Source organism: Cucumis melo, chromosome 1 (assembly GCF_025177605.1).
Source record: "Cucumis melo cultivar AY chromosome 1, USDA_Cmelo_AY_1.0, whole genome shotgun sequence".
Classification (NCBI taxonomy): Eukaryota; Viridiplantae; Streptophyta; class Magnoliopsida; order Cucurbitales; family Cucurbitaceae; genus Cucumis; species Cucumis melo.
The window spans coordinates 17,852,533-17,867,121 of record NC_066857.1 but is presented as its reverse complement, the minus strand read 5'-3'; positions in this window follow the sequence as shown (position 1 = coordinate 17,867,121).

Genomic DNA, 14,589 nt, shown 5'->3' with positions numbered 1-14,589 from the left:
TTTCCAACTTAAGCATTCCAATCTATTTATAGACTCAAATAATAACAATAATAATAATAATTATTATTTCCTTTTCCTTTTCCTTTTAGGATATATATAATAACAATAATATTTATTATTATTATTTTCTTTTCCTTTTCCTTTTAGGATATATATATAATACCAAAAAATATACATATATCTTTATTCCCATTATCTTTCCTAAATCAATGCCTTAATCTTAGGCATTTATAACTATTAGTAATAATAATAATAATTACAATTCCACCAAAACTAACTTTTCCCTCCAAAATCTCAAATTAACTTAAGTCCTCAATTAATTTAATCAATCAAATCTTTTCCAATAAATCACTTATAACTTCCACAACATGAATTGTCTTAAACCAACCATAACAACTTCACTCCATAATCAAGATTTATCTTTCTGCAGAATAATTAATTATCATCCACAATAATTAATTATTATTTACCTTTCTTCCAAAATAATTAATTATCTTCTACAATAATTTATCTTTCTCCAAAATAATTAATTATCTTCCACAAAAAAAAAAAATAATTATTATTTATCTTTCTCCAAAATAATTAATTATCTTTCACCATAATTAATTATTATTTATCTTTCTCCAAAATAATTAATTATCTTCCACAATAATTAATTATTGTTTACCTTTCTCCAAAGTAATTATCCTTTTACAAATAATTAATTATTGTTTATCTTTCTCCAAAGTAATTATCCTTTTACAAATAATTAATTATTGTTTATCTTTCTCCAAAGTAATTATCCTTTTACAAATAATTAATTATTGTTTATCTTTCTCCAAAGTAATTAATTATCCTTTTACAAATAATTATATTTTCCCAAAATATAATTATTTTACTTTTTCTCCTTTAATAAATATCCTTTCTCCAAAACACAACTATTTTTTCCTTAAATAATTATATTTCAACAAATATAATTATCGTTTCCTTTAACATAATAATTATATATATATTTCCACATATACATATAATTATTCAATCTCCAACAAACTTTCCACCCCACAATTTAATTAAATAACATCCATAATTATTTAATTAAATTCAACTTCAACAACACTAAAAATCCACAACTTTACTTAATTCTCTTAACCTACCATTTAAACAAAAACTTAACAAACACCACGTGCCAAAACCTCTAATTAATTAAATATTCATCCAAGAAATATTTAATTAATTTCGATTCCCACCTAAAACAAATAATTCTCATTAAATGGATTCAAAATAACGCCCAATAAATTATCTTAATTTTTGGGGCGTTACAATCATTTTCTTTTTCCTTTCTCTCATTATTTCCTCCAAATAGTTAATGGGTGATTTTTGTATTATTTATTTAGAATTATCTCAAATACAATGAATTAAATTTATTTAGAATAATTCACTACAAGAAATCTGGCCTTTAATGTCGGTTTAAAACCGACATTAAAGGCCTTTAATGTCACTTGGCGACCGACATCTTTGCGAGCGTTATTAAAGGGCTTTAATGTCGGTTGGCCTTTAATGTCGGTTTATAACCGACATTAAAGACATCTTTAATGTCGGTTATAAACCGACATTAAAGGCCTTCAATGTCGGTTATAAACCGACATCTTTGAAGGTGTTATTGAAGGCCTTTAATGTCGGTTCATCTTTAATGTCGGTGGATAACCGACATTAAAGATGTCTTTAATGTCGCTTATGATACATCTTTAATGTCGTTTTTCCACCGACATTAAAGAGGTCTTTAATTTTTTTTAACCGACATTAAAGTTGTCTTTAATGTGGTTTTGAAACCGACATTAACGATGTCTTTAATGTCGTTTTTTGAAATTTATTTTTATTAAATCCTTGCATTATTGTCCATTTTGTATGACGCCAAATAGTTAAAAATGAAATCTTTTACAGCTTGTACATATACAAAATGAAATCTTAATAATGTGTACATTTATATACAACTTGGATCCAAACACAGAAATTATGAAGCTTAATTATTACGTTGATCATCCTTTGAAAAAAAAAAAGAAAGAAAAAGAATATATTGAGAGAGCAATAACTAAAACTGCAACTAATAGCAAACTAGAACGCTTCACAAATGACTAACTTCAAGATCTTGTCACAAAGATGAGGGTCTGGCTAATTGTACTCACTTGCAACCATTTCGTCTATTGCAGTCATTTGTTTAGTGATAACTCCCTGTAAAAGACATCAAGATGGTTGAATTGATAAGTAACAATGTTAAGACCTAGTTGTTAGTAGAAATATCAAAATATCAAAATGAGGATGATATGATAGTTCCAAACAAAGGCAAGATTTTGTTAACTTCCCATGAACAAATTGTTATCAACTTTCTATTCATGTTTTTGAAAAACCAAGTCAAATTTTGAGAAATAGTCACCACCACAATAGTCTTTTCATTGCCAAACAAAAGAAATGAGACTCTAGCTATACTATTTAAATGAAAAAGGTTGGTCAGCCATGCAAGGTGCAACAATAGTTATAAGTTATAAATTTCTGCAAAGACTGCAATCAAAAACAAGTTAGCCTCTCACTCTAACAAACAATTATTTATGTACACACTAACTGGAAAACAGCCCCCAACTCTCTCTCCCAAATGGTCCCCACAAATACTCTCTCATCTCACTCAACACTTCCCTCCCCAGCAGCACCGGTTTCACCTCCACTGACCTTTTTGCCCCTTCTTTGATATGTAACTTGAATTGGTAGCCAAACATATTCTACCCGTGGTATATGAATTAATGTAACTATCAAGTAACTACAACTCTACAAGAAACTATAATTGGGAATTGAACTCAGACTCAACAACTTCATTGACTTAGAATAAAACATAACAGTAGCAGAAAAAGGGGCCAAGAACATATTGACATACACATCTATAAACATTATATATACTGAAAATATTAAAATATCACTGGAGGCTACAATCAAAGGTTTTTTATAAGATAAAGGAATAGATCCAGCCAATTCATGACAAAATATACAGAGAATTCAAACGCAGATGTAAAATAACTTACTTGAGGATAAAGATCACAAGTTCCCATCTCCTTAACAGCTAAAAGCAATCTCTCTCCATCAGTAACCTATGAAGCAAAAAAAGCACACAACTAAGGCCACACCAGAAACAATTTAATGATCAATAAAAGGTTACAAATAAAACCATTCCAAACCTCAAAGTCTGCTCCCACACTTTTGATGTTTACTGTTTGAATTTCATTATGCTTAGCCCATGTTATCTTTCCACTATTGTCCATACTTGCAATAGGTACTTTCCGGCCAAGTTTTACCATAATAGTTCCTTCATTATAACCAATCACAACCCTGTAGGGAGTAGTAGAATTTCAGGCAGGTTCAGGTCATTGTAAATTTTAAGAATTATAGAAATTTTGGGTTGAAACCCCACTAGAATTCTTCTTGATCATAACATCATGCTAATTTAACCAATACCATAGGAGGATGGGTATGGGTAGGGATCTCAAGTTAATGTTTTAAAAAAATAGAAATAAAGGTATAGTATTCAAAAATCCTACACCAGGACATGAAAGAAATGTAACAAAGATTTTAACGTAAGCAAGGAAGTCGAAAATTGATCAACTTACCGGCGTGAGCTCTTCATGTATCCAATTGCCCAAACTCGTTCAAGGCCATAATTTAATGTATTTGCAAGCCTGTAAATCAGAAATAATTACAACTAGTGGAAATGCCAATGAAGCAGACAGAATTCCACAAAATATAGATACAAAAAGTAACAAAATATATTAACGAAAAGCAACTGACAGCCCATAACAGACCAAGTCGTCTGTCTCAAAAAGAAAAACAAGCAGACCTGCGTAGTGGCAGGTGCTGTTTTGGATTCTTCCTTTGCGGATTTATTCATCTCACTGCCACCCATGATTCTATATCAAGCAGATGCCACCTTCCAACAAAAGTTCAAAACATCCTACATTAAGAAGAAATACATCATATCAGTAGTTTTTATCCCTCACTTCACACTAACCAAACTATTGAAGTCTTACTTCCTTTGATGTATGAAAGTATGATAATTCTTTACATCGGAATATTATATTTAACCCAACAAAGAGAGGGAAGTAGAAGCACCAACTTCACTGCCAGAGGAACTTAAAAGAAGCTACACAAGTTGGCTTGAATCAATCATACCTAGTTCGAGCCATCTTTCAAAGGCAAAATTTATACACTTTGGCAACAACCTTCCTTCAAAGAGTAAAAGTTGTCTGATTTCATTGGCTGTGCTAGATTAGCCAATGAAATCAGGAAAATTTCTCAATATTTGACCACTTTGATTCAGATCATGGATATATCCACAAAATAGGTTTTAAAAAATTACGCCTCAAGAGAAATCCATAGGTTTACTGCCAGGGACATGTTTGGGAGTGATTTTGAAATGATTAAAATCAATTTGTCATGTTTAAAATCACTATGAAACTCACCTACTCAAAATCAATTCAATATTCAATTTTACACTTTCAAACAGAATTCCATACTATTTAAAATTGATTTGAATTTTGGAATGATTAAAAGAACTTTTCAACTGATTTTGAAAATGACAAGAGTAATTTTAATCATTTCATAATCACTCTCAAACATGTGATAATTAAATGAAATAAAAGATAATACAAATACAAGTAGTCGTAGAGTTATGCACTTAAACATTACACACTAGTATGCTTTTGTATTCCTTTTTCATCTGGAGAAACAAGACTACTCACATTGGAAAGTCGGAAAGGACAAAACTTTGGCTTCCCCCTTCTTCCATACTTGAGCAAGTAGGCTCCTTTCTTCAAAGCAGTAATGGCCTTTAAGAATAATATAGAGGCAAAAATACTGTACTTAGCATCATTACAGAATTAACTTTAAGTCAAAACATTATCATAAAGCAAGGGGAATATATCACAAAATTCTTGTGTGCTAGTCTGCATAGAAATTTTATAAAAGGGAAACCAGATTTAGATTAATCAAGGACAGAAATGAGCTTTAGCAATAATATGGAAAATCTATATCTTATAAAGGAAACAACATTTCTCATTAATTAAGAAATGAGTACAAGATAAGAGTAAAAACAGGCTAACAAGGTGACTGAAAAGAGACAATAAAAAGCAAAAATGTACACAAGATAAAGGAACAAAACACAAATTTACCAAAAAAAACCCAATTGTTGGAAATATCTAGGAAAGAATAGCCCGCAATAGCTTTTGGGAGGGAACACCAGCAGGAAGCTTTGATCTTGATTAGCTCAGAGCTATATGACCATGAATTATTGATAGCAATAGATTGTTCTTTATTCAATTGGTAAAAGGAAACTCAGTACACTATCAGATTGATGAAACATCAGTCTGGTTGGAAAACTACAGTAACAAGAAGAAGAACAAGAAAAGTAAAATTCTCTCTGTCAATCCTCATTAGAAAATATATGGTTTTGTCCCTAATTATCCAACACACTATTGCCAGAGTCAAAGGCAATATGCAATAAAAAAACAATCATGATGGGCTAGAGACTCACAAGTCATTTCACGTAGTACAGCACACGTCTAAGAGAATGTAACAAAAGTCAAATGATATTCCTTCACAACCGTGGTATCCTTAGCGAAGTAAAATTATCATCCGCCCAATGGCCAATATCCTGAAGAAATTTGAATGTCAAATGGAGAAGGAAAAAAATGAATTAAAAGGATTCAAGAGAACAAGTAAATAACCTCATTGAATGGCTGCAGATATATGAAAACTGGTCAATCTGAGACGATGTTTTCGAGCTCATGTTCCCCCCATTGATTGACAACGGTAACAGTGTACAATATATTGAAATTAGACCGAAGGAACTATTTCTCATAATGCTACAATTCCTAATATTTTAGTACACAGAAGTAGGCCATACTTGTATTATCTGGAATAAACATCAATTTAAAAAGTTAGGAGATCAGAATTGCAACAGTATGCATTTATATTCCGCTGCATTCAAAGAAAACATAAAGTTGGAGAGAAGAACTTTTTTGGGTACCTTCATTGATTGTATTATTTGGCAACAATAACTACAGGAGATATTTGCACACTCTGGGATAATTATATTCAACGCAGAGTATGTACATGCTTTCCGTAAGATCAGACCTCAATTTCCATGAGTTATCTATTTATCAGAAATATGCAATGAACAGGTTCCTTATGGATGCCCGATGTCGTCACGTACAGTTTCCTATACTGTTGAGATTTGCCCAGAATCCGACGAGGTCTTGCCAGTATGGAAGGTACGAACGTCTCCTATCTCCTTCCTTCAACATTCTGTTCCTCATGTAAAATAATTCATGCGCTGATGATGCTTTTTCCAATAGGAAAGTTGGAAAAACAATAGTAAAACGTTGGAAAAACGTTCGTAAAACAATCCATACGAACGTCTCCAATAGGAAAGCTCAGCAGTTGCGTTCAGTTCCATAAAAGAATAAACCTAAAAGAAAGCTCAGCAATTTCCAGAGTTAAGGGAACATATGTATATATTAAACCTAAAAGGATAAAACCACACTCAAGTGCTTTAACATAAAAGAAAATCCCTAACCTGGGATGAAACTATGTTCTCCAATTTTGTACGGAAGAAAAAAAAAGGATTGAAGTATTGAAAATGAGATTTCACAGCAAGAACGAGAAGAAAGAACATCGATGAAGTCGTGAAAGAGTGGGAAAAGCTTTTTAGCAGCTAGTGGTCGACGAAAGGGCTAGGAACGGTGGTAGCGAGGGCTGGGCACGAACGCGCAAACGTGAGGAATGAGGACTGTGAACAGACAACGAACGAGCACAATAGTAACAGACGCAGCGATGGCTGGACACGAGGGACGACGATTGTGTGCGCGGTGACTATTCGTCGGAGAAGAGGTTGAAAATGAGATTGAGAAGAGATGGAAGAAATTGATAAGGAGAGGGAAGAAATCGTGTGGCGAGGGATCGTGAGAAATAAAAGAGTAAAGTAAGAGAGAAGGTACTTAAGTTTTTTAAAAATAAAAAAAAAATTAACTATACCTTTAATGTCGGTTTTAAACCGACATTAAAGCTCTCTCTTTAATGTCGGTTTTAAACCGACATTAAACATCCGCATTTCAAAAAGCGACATTAAAGCTCCATTTTCATTTTTTCCAACCGACATTAAAGGGCATATTTCTTCTAGTGATTTGAGAAAAAGATATTAGATAGGGAGGTACTACAATTGTAACAACCCAACTTTGGGGTCATTACTTTAAAGTTCAACCCAAAACAAATTGTTAAGACACAAAAAATTACAAAAATCTGTTTCAAAAATAAATATCAAAGATAAGTTTAATTCAAGCCCTATTTCAAATAAGATAAAAGTACAAAAGTCTTTGTGTTTTAAGATACAACAAAACATAAGTTATTCTAAACATAAAACTCATTTCAAGCATCAAAATTTAATAATAGTAAAAACCTTAAATGGAAGCATTTTAAAAGATTCCCATATGACATTCATGAGTTCTTCTTGTCCCTCGTCGGTTTACCTCTCGTATTACCTTTGCCTAAAAAAGATAAACATGGAAAGGGTGTGTATAAAAATATATACCTAGTAAGAGACCCACCACGGGTTCCGTTAGGGGTAAAAATTGTTAACTTCCTATTAGGAGCTACCCTGCATCATAACAGTCTTGTGATCTCGTAGGATTACGCATCAACCAATCCAGTGAACCAGAAGGATGCACATAATTAGTCTAGTGCTCTAGAAGGATGCACATATGTGGTGATCCCGTAAGACACTGTGCTTGCAAGGTACACTACCCCATAACTAAAGCTAACAGTTTCCCCTCAGTCCAGATAAATTAAATCCAGTCTAAACACAGTTCAAGACAGTCACATTAAAACATAATTAAATCTATCAACAGTACTCCAGTTCAACACATAACCAGTCAAATTAAGCATGCTAGTACACATCTTAATCCAGTCAACAATGTAACAAGTCATCAATACATCCAAACCTATGCATAAACAAACAAGATACAAAAGTTTACATATATGTCGATTTCAGACATTCCACCGCATAATTCAGTCGAAACCTCTCAATTCTACACGTTTTATCGTTACGAATGATTTACTATCATAACCATTTAGGTCATGGTACATGATCATGTAGTTCTTTTTAAAGATGGAGAAAAAGACTTCAAATTTAAATGATCGTGTTGATCGTGATAAAAGATAGTGTTGATCACAGCAAAAGATCTTGTTGATCATGGAAAATGGTCGTGTTGATTATGAGTGATCGTATAGTCTAGTATAAATGATCGTTATGTTATGACTGGTAGTATGTTGATGATGATGACTGAGATTATTATGTTGATGATTGTTGATGCATGATATATTAATCACATGATTAAGGACGTTAAGATTAATATTCATGTCATGTTTATGATGTTATGTTGTGCTATATGCTATGGATAGGGTGTTTTGTTAACTTTATCTATTAGAGTCATACCCACATGGGTGTCCTTCGGGATCACCACCTTTTTAGGACTGCGTAGTCTGACGGGACCACCAGTCTGGCATTGACATTGACACAGACATGATTTGAGAGATCCGATGGGATCGCTCACACTTATGACTCCGTAGTCCGACAGGACCGCCAGTCTGACATTGACATTGACATAGACATGATTTGAGTGATTCGACGGGATCACTCACAGCCCGATCGTCTTAGGTGTTCCCTTGGGTTCACCAGAGACCAGCTTGTTCCTACGGGATCACGGATTGCACGTGTTCGGGAATGTGCCAGTTCAGGAGTACTTCTTTACAGGACTCTAATGGGAAGTTAATAGACACCTAGCGGGACTAGTAGTAGGTCCCTTACTGAGTATATGTTTATACTCACTCTTTCTATGTTTAATATTTCAGGCGAAGGTAACGGTAGAGGAAAGTTGGCGAGCGACAGAGAAGTATCCGTGACATGCCATATGAGGACTCAGTTTTGCTTCCACGTTTATGTTTCAGTGTTTTAGCATTCCGTTTTTAATGAAAATTTAGTCTTCCCTTGTTTCAAGAAAGTGTCGATCGTTATTGTTTCCTTTTTGTAGTGACCTCAGCTTAGTATAAAGAGTTGGGTCGTTACAGGTAATTTCCTGGTAAGTCCAGGGTCGAACATACGAAATTAATGTTTCTAGTGAATCTCTCGCGCAACTAAACCTATGTGGTATATTCTATACAATGTGACTATAAACAGTATATTGTATCCTACTTATACACACTAAGGTGCAATTGTTGGTCCAAGTGATCATTGTGATGCAGTGAGATGAAAGATGAACTCAAATTATAGGCATGGTATAAAGGAATGTTTAATTAACTAATCGCAATTGGATTGTGTATTAATAGTTTGAGGCGATACAAGGCATTTATTAACTTCAAAATTAAGGCGAGCATCCTCTGAGTGCCTTAGCCATACTTGCTCGTCTCTCGAAATTCAAATACTTAAAGTTAAGCTATGATTTGTATGTAGTCAGTTTGTATACATTACAAGTAATTTATCATATTTTAAGGCAAGCAACCTTTCAGTGTTTTCACCGCACACGTTAATATTTCGACAACTTATGCGAATGATGAATTCGGTGATGAGATTCTATTGCTACAATAATCTCTTTGCCACTCGTTTAGTTAAATACGTGCTCTCACTTGTCAGACAACTGCTATCAATGTGATTGTCTTTTCTCTCAAATAGACATTACATTGACATCCGTGTTTAGCTAAACACTACTTATAAGACATACATTTGGATTCTCTATTATCAATAACACATTGCATTACTCATGAACTAATTAAACAGATTGAAAATGGATATCAAGGAAAAGATGGCAGAGTGGTAGAAGAAATACATTAATATCTTAAAAATAACTTTAGGAGTACATTTTACACTAGAAGAAATATGACCTTTGGTGTCGGTTGAAAAAAATGAAAATGAATGTTTAATGTCGGTTTTCAAAATGCGGATGTTTAATGTCGGTTTAAAACCGACATCAAAGAGAAAGGATTAATGTTGGTTTAAAACCGACATTAAAGCTACTTTTTATTTTATTTTTATTTTTTTAATTAATATTTCCCTTTTACACTAGGGTTTTAATGCTTTTTCCTTTAACCCATTAGCAGTCGCCTCCATCCCTTCCCTCTATCCCTCTCGTCTCCCCTTCTTGCATTTAATCCTCGTCCATCTTTCATCTCTTTTTCTTCCCTTTCTTCAATCTCCACTGTCGCAAAGTTCCATCTTCCTTCTCTCTCTCATTTCTCTCATCTTCCTCGTCAGCTTTAACTCCTTTCATCGTCGACCATCGCAACCGTGTACTTCCATCACCGACCATTGCAACTGTGTATTTTCCTTTACCAGTCTGTGCAGTTATCAAAGTGGTATTTAGCTTGTTCTATTCGCAAGTCTTCACGATTCTTCTTGACATCAAAGTGGTGAGTTTTTTTGTGTTTTGTTTCCCTCTCAGATCTTATTCCCACATTTCTCACTCTTTTATCTTCGACCTTTGAACAAATCTTTCAAATCCAATCAAGTTTCTCTCACTGTTCTTTGAGTTTCTCCCTTCTGACTATAGCGTGATTAGGTTCATAAACCCATAGTTTGCGGCTGTAGAGGATCGTTCTTGGTAGGTATATTCTGCTGGGATTTGCAAGGTTGTCTGACATACTCCATAGACCGTTTTTTCTTAGTTTGAGTTTAAGAATAGATCATTTTCCTCCATAGTTCTAATTTTTTCTTGATGCACCTTTTTAAATATGACCAGTTTTATGTTTATATTCTTGAACTTTGAAGTATCAAATAAATGTCAAATTTTTATTCGTCAAGAGCATACTAGCTTAGAGACCTCTAAAGATGTGGAAAAGAAGGGGGGTTGTGGGAAAAGAAATATTTAAAGTTCAGCAACTCAGTGGCTTTAAGATCTGTTTTGTAAGTTCAGCAACTGATTTAGGCATGTCAAATGTGAGTTCCTGTCGAGTTTTAGGAAAATTTAATTTGTATAAATTTCATGAACTTCAATAGTAACTTTATAGCCTATAACTTGAAGCAAAGTGAATGGAAATGTAAATGAATGATATACAATGAATGGAAATGAATGATATGCCTATATTGCTGTGAATAGAAATGAATGATATGCCAATATTGCTTAAGTTCTGTTTTGGATGTTAAAGCTGAATGTATTATTGTGAAAGGAAATGAATGATATGCCATCCTTTTAAACTTTTGGATGTTAAAAGTTGAAACTTAATTATTCATTTAGTTTTTGTTCATAATTTTTTTGTAGGTTCATGAAAAAGCAATTGTACAAAGACTAAGAATTGTACAAGGTTGATCATCGTGTTGGATTATTGAATGATATATAAGTGACTATCTTTTATGAGAATACTTAACCATATAAATAGCATTTTTGTGTAGGGTATTATAAATCTTTTGAGTTGTATTTTGTGCAGGGCAATATGTAAAGATCATTTTTTGTTACTTAACTTTTTATGTATGAGACATGAACAGTAGCATTTGAATATATTTTCTTCACATAAGTGGGATGATTTTATATAAATGTACACACTATTAAAATTTCATTTTGTATATGTACAAGTAAAAGATTTCATTTTTAACTAGTTGGTGTCATACAAAATGGACAATAATGCAAGATTTAATAAAAATAAATTTGAAAAACGACATTAAAGACAGCTTTAATGTCGGTGGAAAAACGACATTAAAGATGTATCATAACCGACATTAAAGACATATTTAATGTCGGTTATCCACCGACATTAAAGATGAACCGACATTAAAGGCCTTCAATAACACCTTCAAAGATGTCGGTTTATAACCGACATTGAAGGCCTTTAATGTCGGTTTATAACCGAACCGACATTAAAGATGGCTTCATAGAATCTTGTCGAAAATGATGAAGATGAAATAGGAGATATAAATAAAATTAGAATAAATTGTTTAAAAATAGAAATGAGAAAGTCTGGAAGAGGAGATGAAAAAATCTAAAAAAGGAAATGAATAAATCACAAATAAGAAGAAGAAAGAGAAGTGATGAATCGTCCATAATATTCAAAAGCAAATCTAAAAATTATAAAACTATTTTACTGGCTTAATGTACTTTTATTTTTTGTTGTACTGGTCGTATAGATTTTAGGTTTTGTCACATTTATGTAAATTAATCTTGATTTTTTGGTTTTTTTTTCCTTTTTTGTTAATTTATTTTTCATTAATGTCTTGTTGTCATATGAGATTATTATTGATTTAGAAATCTACCATAATTTATGATATTTTTTGTTAATATTTTTTATTTGCTAAGCAATGTCCTTGTACAATTTTTAATTGATCTTTTTAACTTGCCATTAATATCTTATCATACAAGTCTTTTATTGATTTTGAAATCTATTATTTATTTGAAGTAAAACTTGTTACTAATATTTTTGTCTATTTGCTATGAATACTTTGTCAATAGTAGATCTTTACTAATTTATCATAATGTATTTTATGTATGTGTGTATATGTATATTTAATATATAAAATTTTATATAAATAATTAAATAATATCTATTCAATCATTATAGTTAAGTAACAGCAAATTTGGTTGGAATATATGAAATACTATTAACGAAATTTTTATGCTTAAAGCTAAATTTTACCAAATATACTAATTTGCTTCGAATAATAGTCGGAAACCATAATTGCCGGCAATTATTTTAAAAGTTATACAATTCCAAACAGATCCTGGACCTTGTTTTCTATCCATGGTCAACATAATTCCTAAACCTAGTTTTTATCTATATTTAGGCAATTTATTATTAAATATATTCCAAAGAAAGAAAGAAAAAAAGGAACATTATTGGTGGGCATATATATATAATGGAAGTGTAATAATGGAAGTGTAATATATTTAAATAATAATATTACATAATAGATTGGATTCCCTACTTAAAATGTGGTAGGCCATATATTCTTCTCTCTCATTCTTATTTATTTTTACCCATCAAGACAAGAAAAAACAAAAGCAAATAAAATCTATGGAAGTGTGAAGAAATTAGGGATGCCCATTTTGTATTATCATTACAAATAATTGTAGCAAGTGGAATATATGAGGAGAAAAACCCATCTCTCTCTAAACTAACAACTAAGATACTTTATACACATAGGATCTCTGATGCTCCTCTTTTCTTTCAATGCAGCCCTCCTAACCCTAACCCTTTTTATTATTATTATTTTTCTATTCTACCCTTATCCATTATAAGATAAGATAAAGAAAAAAAAAAAAAAAAAAAAAAAAAAAAAAAAAGCAAAAAGGGCCTTGTTTATTATATTATATTTTACACTAGCTAAAGCCATATCAACCAACTTAGCCTTTCTTTGAGTTTATAGATGTAAGGACCATGCATGCAACTACATTTCTTTTGACCCACCAAATCTCTTTCTTTTTGTTGAACTCAATAAATATATATATATATATATATAGAACTTTCTCTCTGTCCTCAACATTGTTTGAGTTGTTGGATGAGATATGCATGTTTGAAAATGTCATTCTATGATGCATTCTAATAGTTAAATATAGTAGCTAGGTTCCTCTCTTTTGACCACATTTATCAACTTCTCGAATGTACTAAAATAATTGTTCTTTCAATTTGTCATGGTAACGATCATTTTTATGATAATTACTAAGAAGGATTAAAATATTGATGGTAATAGTGATGTTGAAAATTATATTTTAAATAAATATATCGATAAAATATCTACCGTGGTGAATATTTTTATTAATAAAAAAATTAGTTAAATTTATATATATATAAATTTTTATGAATAGATTGATAAAAAGATATATGTCGAAGGTATGACATTTAATTAATATACTGGTAAATAATGTATCCACGTTTCTATCAATGCATAGTTATAAAAATGTCAATTTTCTTTCTGATTTCAAAGTGAACTATAAAAATATATCCAATTTATTCTTTGAATACAAGTATGCATTTTTTTTTTCTTCAAGTTTTTAGCCATAAAAGAAACAGAGATAGCTAGGCAGCTAACTTATTGCTATCCAATGGAAATGGCCATAATGGACCACAGAGGGCCATAGGGCATAAGAGCAACAAAATATTTGTTGGTTGGGTCTTATTCAAAATCTTGTTTCTTTAATTTGTTGCCTTGTTTTCCCTTTCACTTACTAACCATCTCTCCTTCAGTTTCATCCACTTGTTTGTTCTTCTTCTTCTTCTTCTTCTTTTTCTCTTTACTTTTCTTTCATTAATGCTTGCATTTCATTCTAAATGTTCCTCCCAAGTATTGTTATATTATACATGCGTCCTATATATAATTGGTCACCTATTTTATCATGCTAAATTGGTCCTCTTATAAAATAATTGTGGAATCGAAAGAAATCGCATCCAAATAAGAAACAAGATAATTTATGTGAAAAATTCATTCATAGCTTTGAAAATATGTCATCTTATTTTGCTTAAGTCATGATTGTTCTAGTGTTTTACGCCTCTATTCCATGATTTTGTAGGTATCGACCTTAATTCAGTATTTCTTGACCT